The sequence below is a fragment of the Cervus canadensis genome, chromosome X, assembly GCF_019320065.1.
Source record: "Cervus canadensis isolate Bull #8, Minnesota chromosome X, ASM1932006v1, whole genome shotgun sequence".
In the NCBI taxonomy this organism is placed as follows: Eukaryota; Metazoa; Chordata; class Mammalia; order Artiodactyla; family Cervidae; genus Cervus; species Cervus canadensis.
This window is the reverse complement of record NC_057419.1, coordinates 14,088,222-14,107,100: the sequence shown is the minus strand read 5'-3', so window position 1 is coordinate 14,107,100 and position 18,879 is coordinate 14,088,222. Positions and strand designations below refer to the sequence as shown.

The 18,879-nt window shown below is 41.3% G+C and overlaps 1 protein-coding gene across 5 annotated transcripts in view; it reads left to right on the top strand.

Moving 5' to 3' along the window:
• FRMPD4 (FERM and PDZ domain containing 4) overlaps positions 1-18,879 on the top strand; it is a 514,452-nt gene that overhangs the window by 196,044 nt on the left and 299,529 nt on the right. The window lies entirely within an intron of this gene.

Here is an 18,879-nt window from a genome sequence, read left to right as displayed (position 1 = left end):
ATAATATTTTTCAGGGTCACAAAGTGGTTGTAAATTTTTTTAATGTAATTGGTTGGGGATAGTTATGATAATATGATGATTCAGCCTAGTGAGGCATAGTCTGTTTAATCATATCTGATTGACAGAAAACTGCTTTTTTTGGATTTGGCAAAGGAATGCAGGCTGGATAAATCTGATGTTCCTGTTCTTGAAAGTATGCCTTTCGTATTTGATGTATTTAATCTTCTCTATTGTTTGTTATAAAAATTCTGACAGTATTTGTCATCTTTTAAAATCTTGAATTAAACAAAACTTATGAAATTTGTATGAAAATTGCAGGTGATTATTTTGGGGAAGAAGTATAAATATATAGTAGGCAATAGGAAGTTAAATTCTTAATTCCTAATTATCCCATAGAAGTTTGAAAAGTTTGAATATTTTAGTTTGTAAACCAAGGTAGTATGTATTCATTTAAATTATTATTATTTAAATTATTGATGAAAGTAGAAATAGTTATTTTACAGTATATGATAATGAAATATGACTGGTGTTATTTTTGGATTTTTCCATTTATTTAAATGTTTTGTTGTACTATACATGTATATATTTCATAGTTACTGCAATTTTTCCAAGCAGTAACTTAAATTAATATTGTCAATTTTTGTTTGAAACAGAATTTTGTAAGTAAGCCTATGTACATTTGACTCTTGGCTGCTGGATAATCTAATTTATGAACAATCATTTGGAGAAAACACTCAAAGTATTAAGGACAGATTTTACTAAATTAAATTCATTAGAGCTGGTAATGTAAATTTTTCCTTTATGGTCATTTAAAATGTTTACATGCATGGCCTTCCATTGCATGGGCAGCAACTTATTTTAACAATGAACCAAACTTGAAAATGAAACTGTAGGCTTTACATTGGCAAGTGTTCTTTCAATGAGCTGATAACCTTATTTAGATGATCAGGACTGTGTATCCACTAAGACTGATCTGTGAGATCTCTTAGGCTATAAGTGAAGGAAAATATGAGACATCCATTTTCTTTCCCATTTCCATGTGTGAGAGGGAAGCCAAGAATGAGTTTCTTGGGTGATTCTGTTTCTCAGGCTAGGAAGAATCTGTGAATCAGAGGCCCCCAGGAATTCTGGAGCATCCCTGAAAAGAGAGTGATTAGGCAGAACCAAGACACTGGCAGTGGGCCTCCCATCTCCAATAGGTGCCTACAGGCAGGAGGACTTTCTCCCAGAGAAAAGCGGACCTTGAATGAGTGTTTGCTGTCCAGAAGACCACTCAGAAAGCATTTAGAAAACAAGGTTTGATCATAAACTAAAGAACAAGTGGCCCATTGGCTAAGGCTACATCCTGCTTTACTGAACCCAACAATTTTCTAAATGGAATAATGGAGAAATTTGCTAAAAGATGTCAGAGTTAGGGTGTTGTAACCCCATTCTCCTCCCATCACCTAATGGAAAAAACAAAAAAGAGAATACAAAACTAAGAAGAAAACTCTCTTTTTGTTAAAACCGAGGAAGTAAGCTATGAAAGTTTGTCAAACAAATCTGAAACCACCCACCAAGACAGAATTGTGACAATCACTGAAATTTAGCTTAAAGTGAAGGGGCCCTTGAGAAAAGACAAACATCTGAAGGAAGGGAGCTCTCTGTGAATGGGGGAGGGCCCGTGAGGGTTTGTGAAAGAGCAGGACCCGGGCAGGGGCATCTCCTGTCCTTGCTAGAGTGCAAAGGGGGAGGTGGCCTTGAAGGAGAAGTCACACAGACATACCACATGTGCAGAAGGCCAAGGGGAGGCGAGGCAGTGTGTGCACTCAGTTCGGCATCAAGTCATCTCAACAGAAAATAAATAATCAAAACCCACAAAATCACCACAAACCTTGCGACATAGCAGTCTTCTCTATAAGCCACAAGCAGACCTGCAGTTTATACCAGAAATGGGAAGGAGGAAAAGAATCTTGTAATTCTCAAGGCAATCAAAAACAAGTCACTTGGAAGGCATGGGAATCGTATCATCTGTAAGGCTGCCTCTAGAAATTTCCACAGCTGAGCTCAGGCCTGCTTTTTATCTGTAGTGCCAGGGAAGTGGACAGTGGGAGCCCGAAATCTCAGGAACAAAGGCAAAAGAGAGACATCTTTGACTGTGCAAATAAGTGTGACATCTGTGAGCTCTTCTGGAAACTAAAGACTTGATTTTGAGATTTCTTTAACCAGGAATTAATAGAGATGCTGAAATAAGGAGTATGTCCTTTTCAATATAAAAGTCAAAACAATTGTGGGAATTAGGATTATAGAAGAGGATGCAAATGTTTGATGTCTTCCTAATGAGTCATTAATAACATAATTTATCTAACACAAGTAACAAAAATTCATAGCTGGAGAGGGTGTGGGAGTTCAGGGATGTGGCTTTCCTCTTGTTTCCTTGCCAGCAGTAAAAAAAGCTACTGTCTAAAATGAATACATTAAGCAACCAAGGCTTAAATTACAAGTATTGCTTGAAAGTACAAAGATAACCAGTAAAGGAACTTAAAACACAATGTAACCAATCAAAATTTTCAAGTGGAGCATGAAGGGAACTAGGGGGAACGATTTATTTCTCTTTAGGTCCATCATTAATAGACCCTGTCTGAAATTAGTCATGCATGAAACAGATGTTGGGGCATTTAATACACTTACACAGGTGACCACAGGACATCTCAAAAATTGAGTCTAATACATTCAAATTGTTAGGAGCAAAACACAAGGAAGACAGAGCACATAGCAAGCTACTGTTGATGCACATGAGGGAGACTCTTTTCCTGTTGTTCCTTATTCCCTCTGAGTTTTGATTTTTCATTTTAGATTTTCACATCCTGGACCTGGTTTATTTTTTTAAAAACCAGTAGAGAATATTTTTTTTCAGTCTTCACATTTCAGGTTTGCCTTAATGGTTGTATTGTTTTTCAGTGCAAAACTTCTGGCTTCTGCTCTTTGCCAGATTTCAGAAGCAGAACCAGCAGATTCATATGTGAGAATTGTTTATCAAGCCCCACATCTGTCTTGGTCATTGTGATTGTATTTTTATGGAAAAGGAAAGTTGTTTTGGAACTACAATAGTGGGCTGAGATAAACTGTCTCATGTTTAATTAAATTTTCAAGCTGTTTTTTATTAAAACTACCTTGATAAGAACTGTATGTTGGAACAGGTCTGACATTTCAGATTAACTTTCTAATAAGTTAAAAACAGGTCAAGAGACAGGAAATGAAAACTGGAGATGAGCAAGGAAAATCTAAGTAGAAAAAGTTCATGGAAAGTCCTTGCAGAGTGATCATTCTTAAAACTCTTGCTTAAACTCTCCAAAAGAGGCTACATCATCACAGAGCAAAATGTGCTCAGAGTAGAAGATGGCAAGAAATGAAAAAGAACATTTGGAATAAACACGTTTGCCTATAATGTGTTATTTTGCTACAGTTGTTTTCCAGAGAGCAGTGTGTGTGGAAACTCCAGAAATTTGTAGACGTTTTTGGTATTTCTAACCCCTTCTCTGGTGCCTTCTCTCATTGCTATAGTGTCATGAGTCTCCACTAAAAATGCAGGAACATACAGTTTTGTTCTTTATGCCTGGGTCTCTTGGTGGCCTCTAGACAAGCAGTTCCCAGCCGTAGGAATCTCCCAGTCTCATCCATGAGGGACTACTATAGTGACAGTCTCTTTAGTTTCAAGAAAGACAGACCATTCGAAAGTTTTACAAACAGAAAACTGCACACGTAGTAAGCAAACTCAAGGAATTTTCATGAAGTAAGTAGGCACCTGCAGCAGGGCCCAGAACAAGAAAGAGAACATCCCAGCCACCAGAAGCCCCTCATGCCTCCTTGGCACTACTTCCCAGCCCAAAGATTATGTTAACATCTATCCTGACTTCAAACAGCACAGATTAGTGTTGCCTGTTTTTAAATGTTTTATTAATGGAGTCACACAGCATGTGGTCTTTTATATCAAGTTTCTTTCACTCAACGTTGTTAGTGACTTTACGCAGGGCTGTGTTCATTTATTCTCAGCTTTATAGAATTCCACTGAATGAATATACCACAGATTACTTAGCCATTCAGTCGCTGATGGACATTTGAGTAATTTCCAGCTCTGAGCTTTTACAAACAGTGTCAAAGTCAACATTCTACTTCCTGCCACTTAGTGACTTTATTTGTATGTTTATGTGAGTACATATCTAGGAGTCTAATAAAGGAATTTTTTGTACACTCAGCTGTACCAATTTCTCCTCCCACCAGCAGTGGATGAGGGTTGCTTGTCTGTCTCCCCACCGCGGTTGTCGTGTGTATCTTTTTCATTGCAGGCATTCTGGTGGGTTCATTGGGGTACCCCATTGTGAGTTTTGGTTTGCGTTTCCAAGAAGGTGTTTTAACAGCAGAATTAAGAGAGTGCAGAAGAAGATGTAATTCTTTCTCAAAGAGAACATTGGCAATTTTTGTTGACTTGCAAAATTTTAAACACACATTTTGAAAATATGAATGATGAAAAATGACAACCTAAAATTTTCCTTTTACTGTGTGACTACCTTTATTTGTACCTATTTTATATCCTAACTAAACCCCCCAGTGTAACTTAGCTAGTTCAGCATAAGCCCAAGTAGTGACGTGACGTCTAGGTTTTGACTGTGCTCTGGTGTTTCCATTGTTATTACATTCATAATTGAACATGGAATGAATATCCAAATAGTGGTCCTCTAAATCTAGACTATTCTGGTCAGACTAGGCAGAGCTCATATGCCTGAGGTCCTTGGCAAGGCCGAGAAGAAGGTGTGGGGTGCCTGCGTAGTTAGGACCCGAGAAAGGGATGTCCACCAGGCCTGATCCTCTGTGTGGGCTGAGGGGAGACGCTGCACTGACCTTGACCCACTGGGCCCAGAAAGAGATGTGTCTCAGATGCAGCTGCCTCCAGGGTTTTGCCTGCCATTGACTGTGGACGAGCACCAGTCCACAGAGTGGCTTTTAGAGGCAATGGCTCTAGCTGATTCTAGAGGCTGTTCTCATCCCACAAGCACTTATCTCTCTTTGCGTGGGATTACTCCATCTTAGCGCATCACTTCACTGCTTTGGCTTCCCGCTCTTCTCCATCCACTAGACAGGCTTCCCAGCAGAGTGACTTCTGCCTTGTGGAAGTCTGGAAACCAGTTGCACTGCACTCACCGGCTGAAGCTCAAAATATTTGGGCTGCTCATCAAGACAGTTGTGTAGAGACAAATTTGCCGTGAAGCTAATGACCCTTAAGTTTTAGAGCTCTTCACTCACACAGGCCCTTTATGAGGCCCTATACTTAATTTTGTAATAGCAGATCCGTAATTTGCTATTCTTGCTCTTTGAATATCTCACATCTTGTTTGATTTTTTTTTTTTTTTGCCTTCGGGCAAGGATTGGGAGTTCAAATAGAACTCAGCAATGGAATGCTGCAATTAGTTGTGAAGTGGCTTTTGGTTAATGAGGATAGCGGCCAGTATTCATGGAGCACTCATTTTGTGCTGCCAGTTGATGTCAACAGGATTTCATTGAACATTCATGTCTTCTAAGACAAAGATGCTATTATTACCCTCACTTTTCAGAGGAGGGAATTGACCCTCAGAGGGGTTCAAGTAACTTGCCAAGGTAATGTTTCTACCAAGTGGCATTGCCGGCACATTTTGCTTTTTCCAGTAACTATTAAAATGTTTAATTAACTTTATATCTCAAACCCACTTAAAACATAACTTGACACAAATTCAGAAGTATCCCTATATTGTTTTCATTTGCCTAACCGGTATATTCTTTGTTGGGAAAGAATTGTTTCTAACCAAAGTCCATCTTATCCAACCCGTGCTCTCTGACGTGTCCCCCCAAGACAGTCTGTTCCCACGTAGACATCAGCCATTTTCACATGGAGGATGAAATGTAAGAACAGCTGGGCTGGAACACCTGCCTGCAGGCTTCAGAGGGGACAGGCATGTCTGCCCCAAGAAGTGGGAGATTGGCTTGCAGCTTGATGCTGTGTTAGTTCCAAACTTTGCCTCCAACTCAGCTGACCTCAGGGGCAACCTTCAAATCTTGACAAGGATGGGAAAAATAGCCACATGAAAGCCTGAACCAAGCTGAAGTCATTTTCTGGATTTCAACTGTCTTTCGTACTTTATTCAAACATCTTTTATCATTGTACAGTTATAAAGTTAATCTTGAGCTTTGGGTGTAGGCCAGAACAGTATTCCTTTGCTACCTAATGAAAAACCTTCCTGGGTTTTTAGACCCAAATCTGATACTGCTTCTGGTGCCTTTAGAAAATTTAGTGCACTGTGATCTTGTTTTCAAGTAGCTTTATGATCATTAATATAAATCTTTCTGCTGAGATCATATGAAATGATCCAAAAGAATTCTGACCAGAACTGATGTCCAGTAACAAGAGTCATGTGTCACTGCCTTTTTTCTCTCCCTACTGAAGGAACAGAGATTAAAATGTCGTGAGATTAAAGATGGTTGGAGAGAATATTACCTAAATCTCACTTCAGTTTGTGCAATCTCTGTGTGTGATGAGCTTCAAAGCTTGGCTTTTCCTTGATATAATACACCTGGATTTGATGTATATGAAATAAAAGTCATTTGAAAAACTTATAGTATGAGTAGCATGATACTTTTCTTCTGAAGGAGAGGTAACAATAAATTTTCCTTCCTGGTATTCAGTATCTGCTTAGTACATTGCAGATTCGGTTTTTGCACTAAGGTGCGCATGTGTTCCAATACTAGTGAGACACCTCTGCAAATACACCTGCAAGCACTTTGATATGTTTAAAGGCTATTTTACAGATTTCAAAGTGGGTGCAAAGTTTTAATAAATGTGTCGTAAAAGGCAAGTTTTATTATACTAGGAACCTGGAGCAAGTGAAATAAAAGAGTGTATTTTCTTCCTCCCAAATGAAAGACATATTTTCAAGATAAATGTGGCAGGGAAAAAAATTGTGGTAGGTAAATTCTTTGACTCTTCTTCTCCAGTTATGTTTTAGAATAGGACCTTAGTTTCTCTCTATTAAGAAGTAATTTGTGACTTGCACGTTAGTTCTGTGTATTCAGTGTATTAGGTGGCAAAGTGAAAGCCCCTAAGAAATAGTTGCACAGAGGAAATAGAGTTGGCATTAGAGTAGTTAAGTTTCAGTCTGAACTGTGCGTCTGCTCTGTGACATCGAGCAAGTCCTCTGTTCACCCTAAAGCAGAGTGAAGCCAGCAATAGCTGCCTTGTTTAAAAGCTGTCAGATCTGAATAGTCTCTTATTTACTCTACAAATAGAAGGTACATTACTTACTATTTTCATGACTATTCATTTTCTTTCATTTCAAAGGAAAAACTAAAATCTTTTAATTTTAAAGGAAAAATTAATTCAATTTTCTTAACTTAAAAATAGATTTACCGAAAAAAGAGGGGATGTATGTACAGCAGGAACTAACCCAGCATTGTAGGTCAATTATACTCCAATAGAAATTAATTAAAAAGAAAATTTTAAAAAATAAAAGAAGAGAATTAAATCCAGAATATATAAAGAACTCTTGTAAGTCAGCAAGAAAATCTCAAACACTCTGATTACCATATGGTATGACAATTCCTCATAAAATTAAACATAGAATTTGTCATATGATCCAGCAGTTTAACTTCTGGGGATATACTCCCAAAAAATTAAAGATAGTGACTAGAGCAGATATTTGCATACCTATGTTCATAGCAGCAATATTCACAATAGCCAAAAAGTGGCAACTACCCAGGTGTCCACATGTCACTGTCTTGCAGAATTGGGAGTATAGAATGAAAGCATACACTTCGATAATTAATTTTGGAGTTCAGTCATTGGGACCCTCTGAGAGAAGTCTTTACTTACCCTAGTTTATATTTAAGGAAAAAAAGTTGTGAAACATAGAGAAAGAGAATTCAATTACAGCTCTCAAAGCAGAAAAGGGATAGTTTCAGAAATTCAGTGTTGGATGTCTATGAGAACAGGTTGGGGAGAATCTACTGAAAATGTTCAGAATGTAGGTATCTCTTGCTTGGTCTGTTTTTTATAATTTGATTTTTTGCTTCATCAGATGTGTCCCTCCTAATAATGACTTTTAACTGGATTTCCAGATAGATATTACCTCTCTCATTTCAGCAGCATTGTAAAATGTGCCACAAAGCTTGCCCTGAAGGGAATAATTGCCTTTAAAAAAATTTTTAAACAAGGGTACAGGATGCTGGAAGCTATCATCAATGCTAGATGGAGAGAATGTGACGCATGTTTCCATGATGCTGGAAATGTGATTGCTGGTAGATCTATTAATAGTCCAGAGTTGATTTTTGACCTTGAATTTATTATAGAAGCTACAAAAATAGAGATGAATAAGATGAAGGAAACCCAGGGCATATTCCCCTCTTAACAATTTTTTTCTTATGAATATGAAGCATATTGTGTGTCAGGGGGTACAGACATAATACAGATATTTAGTATTTTGTGTCAGCCATTTCAGAATGTCAGTTTTATTTTTAGGTTTATCTGATAGGAAATAAGAAGTCCTGTAGAGTTCATTCCTCTCATCTTTCCACCCTTTTGTTTGTTTGCTTACGAAGAACCTGTGTTGGAGGGCTGTGCATTAGGCGGGGGTGCAGTTTTCTTCTTGTCCTTCTCTTGCTCATGCAGTTGGCAATAGTCCATCTGTAGAGCCCAGAATGAGTGACAAGACATAAAAGTCTACACTTCATCTGGTGATGACCACCACAGACTTTCCATCAAGCCTGTAGAGCCGGCCCCTTCTGAGATTTAAGTTTGAACTTAATGCTACTTTTCTACATTTCAATAATAATACTTTGATATTTGAAACTATTTTTATTTTTCTGTCAGGCATAGCAGGTTGAATGTTTAAAGACTAGCAGCTACCTCTTGATCTTTAAAAGATTTGGATATTTTAGATAGGTACCCAATTAAATTGTATCAGCCAGTTATGCCTCCAGAGTGAAGAGATTCATGTGATGATTCTCTTCTGAATCTTATTGGGAATAAGGTTAAGGGCCATTGACACCAAATTCCAATAACTGCAAAATTTTGCAGAAGATTGCCCTACTCAGAGATCTGAGCTGAAAAATAATATACAGTCCATTGGGACATACAGGGATGGTTTAATGGGGGTTATTGTCCATGTACATACATTGGGAAGCCTGATGCTTTAAGCTTCATTTTATATATCAAAACTAAATATGTAGGGGAAGAAATGAAGATAAAGAATGGTTCCTTTGTTATTTACACAATTTCTAATTCTGAAGAAGTGTGAGTCATTATTGGTCACCAGTATTCTGCGTCATGAAGAGTAGTCATATTTGTCAATTACGTCTGAATAAAGGTGGGGTGTGGGGTGGATAGTAGTCATGCCAGCCAACTGATGAAATTCCTTTTCATCCTCCCACAAGTACTATATTCTCCTCCTGCTCTGGTTAATCCCCGCAGTTTCTTTACTACTAAAAACTGGTTGCTTTCCAAATGCTTAATTCATGCTACATGTTACTCCATGAGACAGTGACCATGTGTTTGGAAAACTAATTCAAGAAATAAGTGTATTTAAGAATTAGTTTGTGCTCAGGCAATGTTGGGGCTTCCCAGGTGGCTCAGTCGGTAAAGAATCTGCCTGCAATGCAGAAGACCCAGGTTTGATCCCTGGGTTAGGAAGATCTCCTGGAGAAGGGAATGGCAGCCCACTCCAGTATTCTTGCCTGGAGTATCCCATGGACAAAGGAGCCTGGTGAGCTGCATTCCATGGGGTTGCAAAGAGTTGGGCAGGACTGAGCAACTAACACACACAGGCAATGTTGTTTGTTTTTTCTTTTTTTTCCTAACAGTTAAACAGTTCTGCTTCATATGTTCATTTCTTTTTCTATCCATTTAGAGAAGACAGGGATGTGTATGGCTTTTTTGTGTTTTGTGGCTCTTGTTCTAAAATCTCAAGTCATGTAAGAAGAGACCTGTATGTATTTTGAATTCTACAGGCCTCAGTGGCGCTTTGAGGTTTGGAGAATGATCACAGAAGTCACTCAAAATTATTCTTGTTTTGTCAGCTCAGAGTAGAAAGGTGAATTTTCTTGAAAAAATTAATAGCCAGTACAATGGAATAGTTGAATTTAATAGCCTTGTCTTACAAAATAACGCAAATCAACTCTTTCCTGAATGATGTCAGGATGTGCAATCCTGATGTTGCATTTTTCTGAATTGATCATTTAAGGTACCTTTGAAGAATATTTATGTATCGATTAAGGGATGACTTTTACAACCAGCCAGAGCAATGAAAGTTCAGTTGCAATATGAAGGAGATCTTCTCTGTAGGACACATAAACAATAAAAGAACATTGTTAGGGGGAATAATGAGTTTGCTAACTCGGGGAAGCTTCCAGACTGATCTTGATGCCACTCCTCTCTGATCATTTAGAAATCAGAGGAGCAGGCTTGCCCTAATGCAGGAGAGAAGGGAGATGAACTAGCAGGGTTTGCTGGTACACCGAGCCTATCTTTCTGTTTGGTGGCATGGAAGATTTTATCATTTAGCCTTTTCTGCTTGCAAGGGAAAGGGCTAGATGCGATAGTTAAAACATACCGATTTTCAAATGTTGTGAGACAAGGACGCAGTTTGGCATTATTTGTGCCTTTTCAACTTTGACTGAACATATGACAGGATATTAGTGTCCTAGGGTTGCTGTAACAAACTGTTGGCTGAAAACAATGCAAAGGTCTTCCTTCTCCCACCCTTCTGGAGGTGAGGAATCCAAAATCAAAATGTTGTCGGAGTCATACTCCCTCAGAAGGCTCTAGGGGAGAATCTCTGCTAATCTCTTCCAACTTCTAGTGCCTCCAAGTATTTGCTTGCTCATAGCAGCTTGACTCCAGTCTCTCCCTCTGGCTTCACATGGCCTGCTCCTGTGTGTTATTTCCTGTCTTCTCTCTTTTTATAAGAACACTTGTTGAATTTAGGGTCCAGACAGTTATCTGGAATGATCTCACGAGGCTTAATTAAGTATGGAAGATCCCCTGGAGGATGGCATGGCAATCCACTCCATATTCTTGCCTGGAGAATCCCATGGAGAGAGGGGCCTGTTGAGCTATAGTCCATGGGGTTGCAAAGAGTCAGACACGACTGAAGCGACTTAGCACACAGGCACACAAAGATTCTTTTTCCAAAAAAGGTCAGCTTTACACGTATAAGATGTTAGAACTTGGACATATTTTGTTGATGGTGACAGTTTTGTCTGGTATAGATAGCAAAGGAGGCTCGATTAAATTAATATTTAGTAGAAATCTGTCCATTGCTTTTCTTCCAGTTCATGTAGCCAATTTCAACCTTCTTCGGGTCTGAAATCATTAGGAGGGAAAGGCCATCATTCACAAACATTTTTCATAGTACCCTATAGCAACTTGCAAGTCTAAATTACATCCCTACAAGCAGAATGTTTTATTCTTTCAAAGTAATTGCCTCATTGGAATGAAACAGTTCCATAGGCACTGTGGCATTTAGTAATAAGTAAATGTTTCCATTTCTTCTGAGTCCCTAGAAATGTAGGACTCCCAGGGCCAAGAAATCAGCAGACCACATCTCAGACTGTGTGAGTCCTCAAAGGTCAACCACTGGGCTCAGCTTGGAGGTGGCATGCCAACAGCTGGAGTGCCAACCAAATAAATGCAGCTGTGGGTTTCTGCAACTGCTGTCATCTGGCACATGAAACAGTTCAGACACTGGAAGTCTCCGTCACTGTGAGGGGGTCCATTCCATTGTTGTGGCGTGTGTGTGTATTTTAAAGAAGAATTTGACAGCCTCTTTACAGGGTGTGGTGACAAGTTGTCGGGCTGACAGCCTAGAAAGTGGCAGCTTGCAAAAGGAGAGGCAAGTGATGCCCAGGGCATTAGCTCCACGTGGTTAGAAGCAGGAGAGCAGGCTAGGTGACAGGGCACTTCGGGATGATGACAACAGACTCCCATTCAAACATCTGTGCAGTGAGTTTACTTGCAACCTGGCGAAGCGTCCCTTATTTAAGTGTATAATCTATGAGATATTGAAAAGGTACATGTTTCCATATCGGGAGAAAAATGAAACTTCCATTTTCTCTGAAGACAACTGGAGAATCAGATTCTCCACCCACACCCATGCCTCTACCCACACCCATGCCAAAACACACACACACATACACACAGTTCTAAAATATAGTAGACTTATAGAAAATTCTAGATATGGTAAGACCAACAGACAGGAGATGATTGCCATTGAAAGCATAGTTTATTACTCACAATTCCTAAGAAGAGCAGCTCGCTGTGCCAGCAGGGGCCATGTGGGAAGGGTCTAGGGTCAGTTAGGAAGCAGGAGCCGGGGAATTGTGGCAGGAGCCTTTACTGTGGATTTTGGAGGCAGGGAGAGGTGAGGAACATGCCTCATGCATGGCATGTGGGTTTAGGATTCACTCGTTTGGGTAATTTCAGTAGACTCTGGGGCAGAGGGGCTGGCCCTGGGGTGATTAGGACAGGAGAATGGTAGCCTGGAGTGTTAGAGTCCATTAAAGGAGGCGGTTAGGGGTGAGGGCCTGGGTGGGTAGGTTTGTATTCGAAAAGCGTGCTTCCTGGAGGAGAACTCCTCTGTAGATGGGATACAGGTGATGAGGGAGGCACGAGGCCAAGGCAAGGTGACTGGGGCATATTCTTGGGTTGTCCAAACTAGGATTATCTGGCATATGGCATGGAGGGCAGATGTTAAAGCACCAAGTTGACAGAAGTTGGAAAGATGGTTTTTACAAACACACACACCCGCACTAGTGCTGTTAATAGAAGAGCTTTCCCAAAAGCTAGAAGCCAGTTTGGATCCTTGGAGTCCCTGTCACAAAGCTGCAGAGACCGGCTTAGTGAGGTTCACATAGCTTTCCTTGGCAGGAGATGACCTGAAATGATGAAAAGCGTGTTGACTGGCTGATTCCCGCCTCCCTCCCCCGGCCCCGCTCCCCGGCCACCTTCTGGACTTGGAAGCTGTATATGGGGCTGGCTTTCGGCTCCTGCTCTCCTGTCTGCATGTCCTAGACTAGAGGCTGCTGCATCTAGCAAGTTCTGTGCTGTGACGTGGGCCTTACTGTGATTCTGTATCTTTGTAAACTGGCTTTGTGAGAACAGTCCAAACTCAAGAGGGTAGACAGCAAGCAGAAACCCAAAGATACTGGCAAATTTAAATCTTCTTCCCAACATGAAGGGTCATTTGTGTGGCAGAAGACCGCGCTTGAAATCCAATGCCCGCAGAGCGTTCTATGGGACCTTGGGGAAGAGGCGTCCCTTGGCTGTGGTCTCACAGCTCTGAACCTGCGTAACAGTGGCTCCTGCTGGAAGCGTTTCTGAGATGTTTTGGGAAATGGCTTTACAAACAAGACAGGGCTCTAACCGTGTCTTCCTTGGTTGTGGCTCCTGCGCAGACCTGTAGGAATAGAAAGTTATGAAGCAATGATCTTGCCTTGATGACCCTTAGCTTCTGCCTTGCTGCTGCTCCTCCTCTGCCTCCTCCACGCTGCTGCTCTGTTTCCCTGGTTCTGGGGCCTTCCTGCTGTCCTCCAGCTGGGCCTGTCCCTTTGGGACAGACCTCGCTTGATCCTCTCACAATTCCATGGCTTGTACATGTCTTCCTTCTCCATTCCTCAGAACTGACCTGCCTTGATCCCATGGGATCCTTCCAGAGAGGAGAGCTGCCTCTGTTTGTGTCTCATCTTAAGCTTTCCACCTTATTCCTCTCTCTCGCCCCCTCTTAGCTCCTGTTAAATTGTTCTCTGTTTCATTTTCTCCTTTTCTGCCATGTCTTTTACTCCCTCATTCATTCATTCAGTAGCTTCACTTGTCAGATGCTGTGCCCGATACTGGAGTAGACAGATATAAGGACTGTACTGCCCTCAAAAGCTCAGATTTGCAACGAACAACTAAATAACTGATAGTCTTCCCAGGCGTTTTCCCTTATGGTAGGGAGTGGGATAGAGAGTTGGAGAAATTGAAGGCAGGAAGATAAAACTGAGGCCCCAGGATTCAGGGTAACATTAGTGCAAGTACCTTTGGAGCTGAGTCTGTAGGAGGCAGAGGGGTTTGCTGGACCAGGAAGGGGTGAGGGCATTTCATCTAAGCCAAAGAGTATGGCCAGGTGGAGCTGAAGTTCAGCATTGGTGGACATAGGATGGGGCCTGGGAGCCGCGGGAATCTTAGGTGCAGACTTAGTTGGGTGATGATGCAGCCCAGACATCATAATCTGGAACTGGAGATGGGTCCTGCAGGCCATGGGCATCTGGTGAGAAGGAGCAGGGGTGTCAGAGGACTGGACAGGATGACCTTAGTGATACCCAGCCCTGCCGGTGGTGCAGAGTGCTCAGAGTTCTAGGATCAGGGTGGGATTTAGTGGCAGATGTCTGGAAGAGAGAGATAAAAGGCACAAACTAATCATGGTACTGGTGATCTTCATGCATCTATTCCTTTATCTGCAACCATGCAGACACTGGATGTGAACGCCTACTCAGGGTCCCCATGGCCCAGACCCTGTGCCGGCTCAGGGTGACACAGTCCTCGTTCTGATGGCCATACCGCCTCGTAGGAGGTGGGCACAGGATCCCAGGGGAACTCAGCCCAGTGGTACATGCTAGTAACTTTGACAGAAACCTCCAGGGTTTGTGGCGCACATCCCAGGGTCCTGGACCCAGACTGGTCTTCAGGGAGGGCTGAGAGCTGAAGCGGGCATGAGCTGTGCGTCCTGGCCCAGGGAGGCCCTCCTGCTGAGCCCTGAGGAGATCAAGGGAGAGCTGGTCCCTGGAGCCCAATGCCTGGCCATGGCACTGAGCCTCAGGGACAGGAGTGAGGTGTTGAAAACCACAGGACCTTGCAGCCCAGTGCTTTGGCCTTTGCCATTTTTTTGTAGCTAGAGATGAGGCTGTTTAAGAACTGACTTTTCAGAGGTACCACCGAAGTTAGCAAAACCAGCTAATATGAATTATTCACGCCATAGTCCTTCCAATTGAGTGAAGGCTGGCACTCCCCTGAGAAGGGAAGGGCTGGGAAGGGAAGGGCTACACGGCTGGGTTGTAGATCGGGAACATGCGTTACAGTCTCTGCTCTTTGCTATTGTTTGTGTAGGTCAACAGATTTTAATCATCATGACCTGTTATGTAAAAACACCAGTATATGTAATAAAAGCTGTAAGTTCACACCAAATTTACAAAAAGCATATGATAAATTCGAACCTAATTTAAATGCTTTCTGCCCCTCCTTCTTTCTCTCTCTCCCACTCTTTCTCTTTCTTTAGAAAGTAGCTCCCCAAAATAGAGCTTTGTGGAATTTTATTGAGTTTGCCTTCTCTCATTTGGAGACACTGTCCTTTTTCAAGGGGCACTGTGGTCAATATAAGGACATTTACAAACTAAACTCAAAACTTATTTTCATCTGGAGAATTCTATAAAAATTTATGAAACCATGCAAGTATTTGAAATCACACTGATCCTGTCTCCAAATCAGGCTTAACGAACAGTATTTTAGAGCATGAGTGTATCTTTTAGTTAACTCAGGCCCTCTTTTTGGCTGAATTGATTGAGTCCAATTCAGTACATCTTTACTTTGGCTAGATGATTGTCTCAGCACTGAAGACATAAAGGCATAAATCAGAATGGGAGTCATGTAGTACAGAATGGGAAACATTAAAACTCATTGTTGTCCTGTGTGGGAAGTGTCACGGGTTTGTATCAAATACCATGTTGGGCTAATCACCATGCCTGGAGCATTCTGGGAAGGCTTCATGGAGGAGGTGCTGTTTAATCTGGGTCTTCAAGATCCATAGGAGTTCAGTAGTTAGAGAGAAATAATAAAGTCAGTGGAAACCTTTGTTATAAAGAAGGTCTGTGAAGTATAAAATGTGTGGTGAGTTAAATTTGATGTAGTACAACAGTCCATGAGTAGAGGAGGGCAAGGCCAGATTCACACAGACCTTCTTATGCTGAAGAGTTGGGCTTAGCCACAGTTAGTAAAGAAAACAATCAATTGAGAATATTGATTTTCCTCCTCTATTACATGTAAATATGAGTGATATATGTTTTGTATATGGCATAGATGTGTGTATATGGATAATTTTTGCCACCCCTGTAAGATGAACGACTCTCTTCCTGACCAACCTCAACTTTTGGCATGTTGAAAGCATTTTCTAATATTGAGCAAGCACTCTTTCAGTCCTGTAATGTTCCTGTTTTGAAAAAAAGAAAATCTATGCTGTTCAATAATGAACATAATTCACCAAGAGAATGTCCACAGGGAATTTGCTTCAAATTGGTTGCTTCATTCAAAGGTTTCGAAATGGGAAAGCAGATAAAGAAAAGTAACAAAAAGCAAAAGCTGCATGGGTTGGAAGTTTTTCTAGCCCTTTCTCCCAGGAGGCCCAAGCCAGTCCTGTCTGAGAAGCTGCGACCCTCTGCCCTTGGTCTCAGCCATGTGGCGCGCGCACCCCGGGCAGTAGGATGAGATACACAGGCGGCCGGGCTATGACAGCTGCGTGCAGCCCCCGGGCAGTGCCTCTCCCCAGGACCCATCCCAAGTGCTATGAACATCTAGTCTTGCGAAAAGGCAAGGAATCTGGAAGACACTTGCAAAATGTTTTAAGTGTTCTAAAGACAAAGGATGATGTAAGAATAAAGAAAACTTACATGGGGTGTCATTGTAATTCTTCAGGTTGCCCTCAGCCAGACACCTGGTCATTTCTAAAATTGCTAGAACCAAAATCTTCTTCCTTAAACATATTTTTAATATTTGTTTCTTGATTGCTTTGTGCTCGGGGGCTTTTTCCTTCAGAATATTTGGAACCCAGGATGCTTCTGTATCTTTAGTAAAATCCAAAAATAGACCCAGCCTACTGTGTTGTCTGGGGAGCTAGGTGATCTATTAATCTTACTGCTGGGGAAATTTCTCCCTCCTGACAGCATGTTTCCTACTCTTAGACAGGAAAGCCAGGAATAGTTTCCCTTTTTGCCTGGCCTGCTGGGAAGCACATAGTTAGGTTTTACACTAGATTGCTATTGTTGTCTTTAGCCTCGATTCTCTTGTAAAACTATTCCACCCCCTTCGCTACTTGAATTTTGTACTTTCTAAGCCTGTTTTAGTGTTTTGTTTTTTTTTTAGTATCTGTGCTTCTTTATATAAGTCATCCAAATAACATGTAGATTTAAAAATATATATATATACACTAAGGAATTAGTTACCCACATAAGCACCGCCTGATCAATATCTCCTGCTCCCAGCATGTCACAGCCAGATCGCTTGTTCATGATCACATCTGAGAATTAATGGTGGGAAAGAGGCAGGTGGAATGACAAGAAGGGAATGAAAGAGAAAGCATGGGAAATAAGGGAGAAACGTCCCTAGTTAAATATTGTTTTCAAAACTAATTTACTCGTAGCCTAAAGAGGTGAAACTGAAATTCCCATACCAAGAGTTTCTTTTTGCTTTAATTTAATATGAGGGTGTCAAAGATCTCCTTGAAATCAACTAGTTAGGAAGTCAGGACAGTAACTGCAGCCATTTAAGGAGTCTTTTATTATATGCCAAGCACTGGACATTGTACCTTGTAGACTCATAGAGTAAGTCCCCTACATACAAACCTTCAAGTGGTGAACTTTCAAAAATGTGAATGTATTATAAACCTAATACAGTACAGTACTATGTATAAAGCTGATAGTGTTAGTTGGGTATCTAGATTAATTGTGTGGGATTTAGGAACAAATTGAATTTAAGAACACAGTCTTGGAATGGAACTCTTTCTTACGTAGGGAACTTACTGTCCTTAATTATCCTTACATCCCACAAGAAGCCTCCATTACCTAGAGGGGGTCAGAGGCTAAGAAAGGCTAAATTATTTGCAGCAAGGCCCTCTGAAAGTGGCTGAGTCGATTGTGCACACCTAGGTCCGCCCCCAACACAGTTACTCATCATGAGACAGAAGAGCGCAAGGCCGCAAGATTAAATGCTCAGCTGGGTGGCTGCACAGGAGATCAATAAATATGCGCATGATAACAGTGAAGACTAAAAATGAGTGGAGTGGCCTGATGTAGTGAATATAAATATAGGAAGCACAGCGAGATTGTATTTCAGGTAAACAATACATAGCTTTAGGACAAGTATGGCTCAAGCAATATTTCCCATATACTGATGCAATATTTGGAATACATTTATCCTAAAAATTACTGACCCTTGTGATATTTGAGATATTCCTTTACTAAAAATTGTTGATTATTTATTAGAAATACACTTTTAGCTGGGCATTTTGTGTTCTATCACAAGCTGTAAAATAAGAACAAATGTATTGATGGAATGGTGGCACAGAAGAAATGGTGAAGGGCTTCCAGAAATCACTTCTCTGTGGAGATACCTCGCTCACCCAGCATCTTGGGTGCTGACCTAGGTCAGGCCTGAACTCCATCAGAATTTCTTGACTTGATTCTAATTTCCAGTCTCTATAGTCTGGTCAACTTCAGTCACATGTAGCCTCCCTGGGTTTGACATGTGATAACTTCTGGAAACTGCCAGAAACCTGCCTGCCTTACTTGGGTGACTCTTGACCTCATTAAATGTGAATATCAAATGAGGAGCTTTCAGGTCCCAGCCTAGACCCATTCTGTCAGAATCCCTGGGGTATAGGACCAGACAGGATTTCGTTTACATGCTTCCCACATGATTCCGGTATGCCTCCTGGGATGTGAGCGTCACCACCCAGGTTACAGGTCCTCTGAAGCCTGGTGTCATCAGTCCCTCCTAGCCCCTGTGGGAGCGGTCTTGCTCCTATTGTGTCCTGCCTATCGCCCCCGCTGCCATCAGCATCTCCTTGCACTGCACAG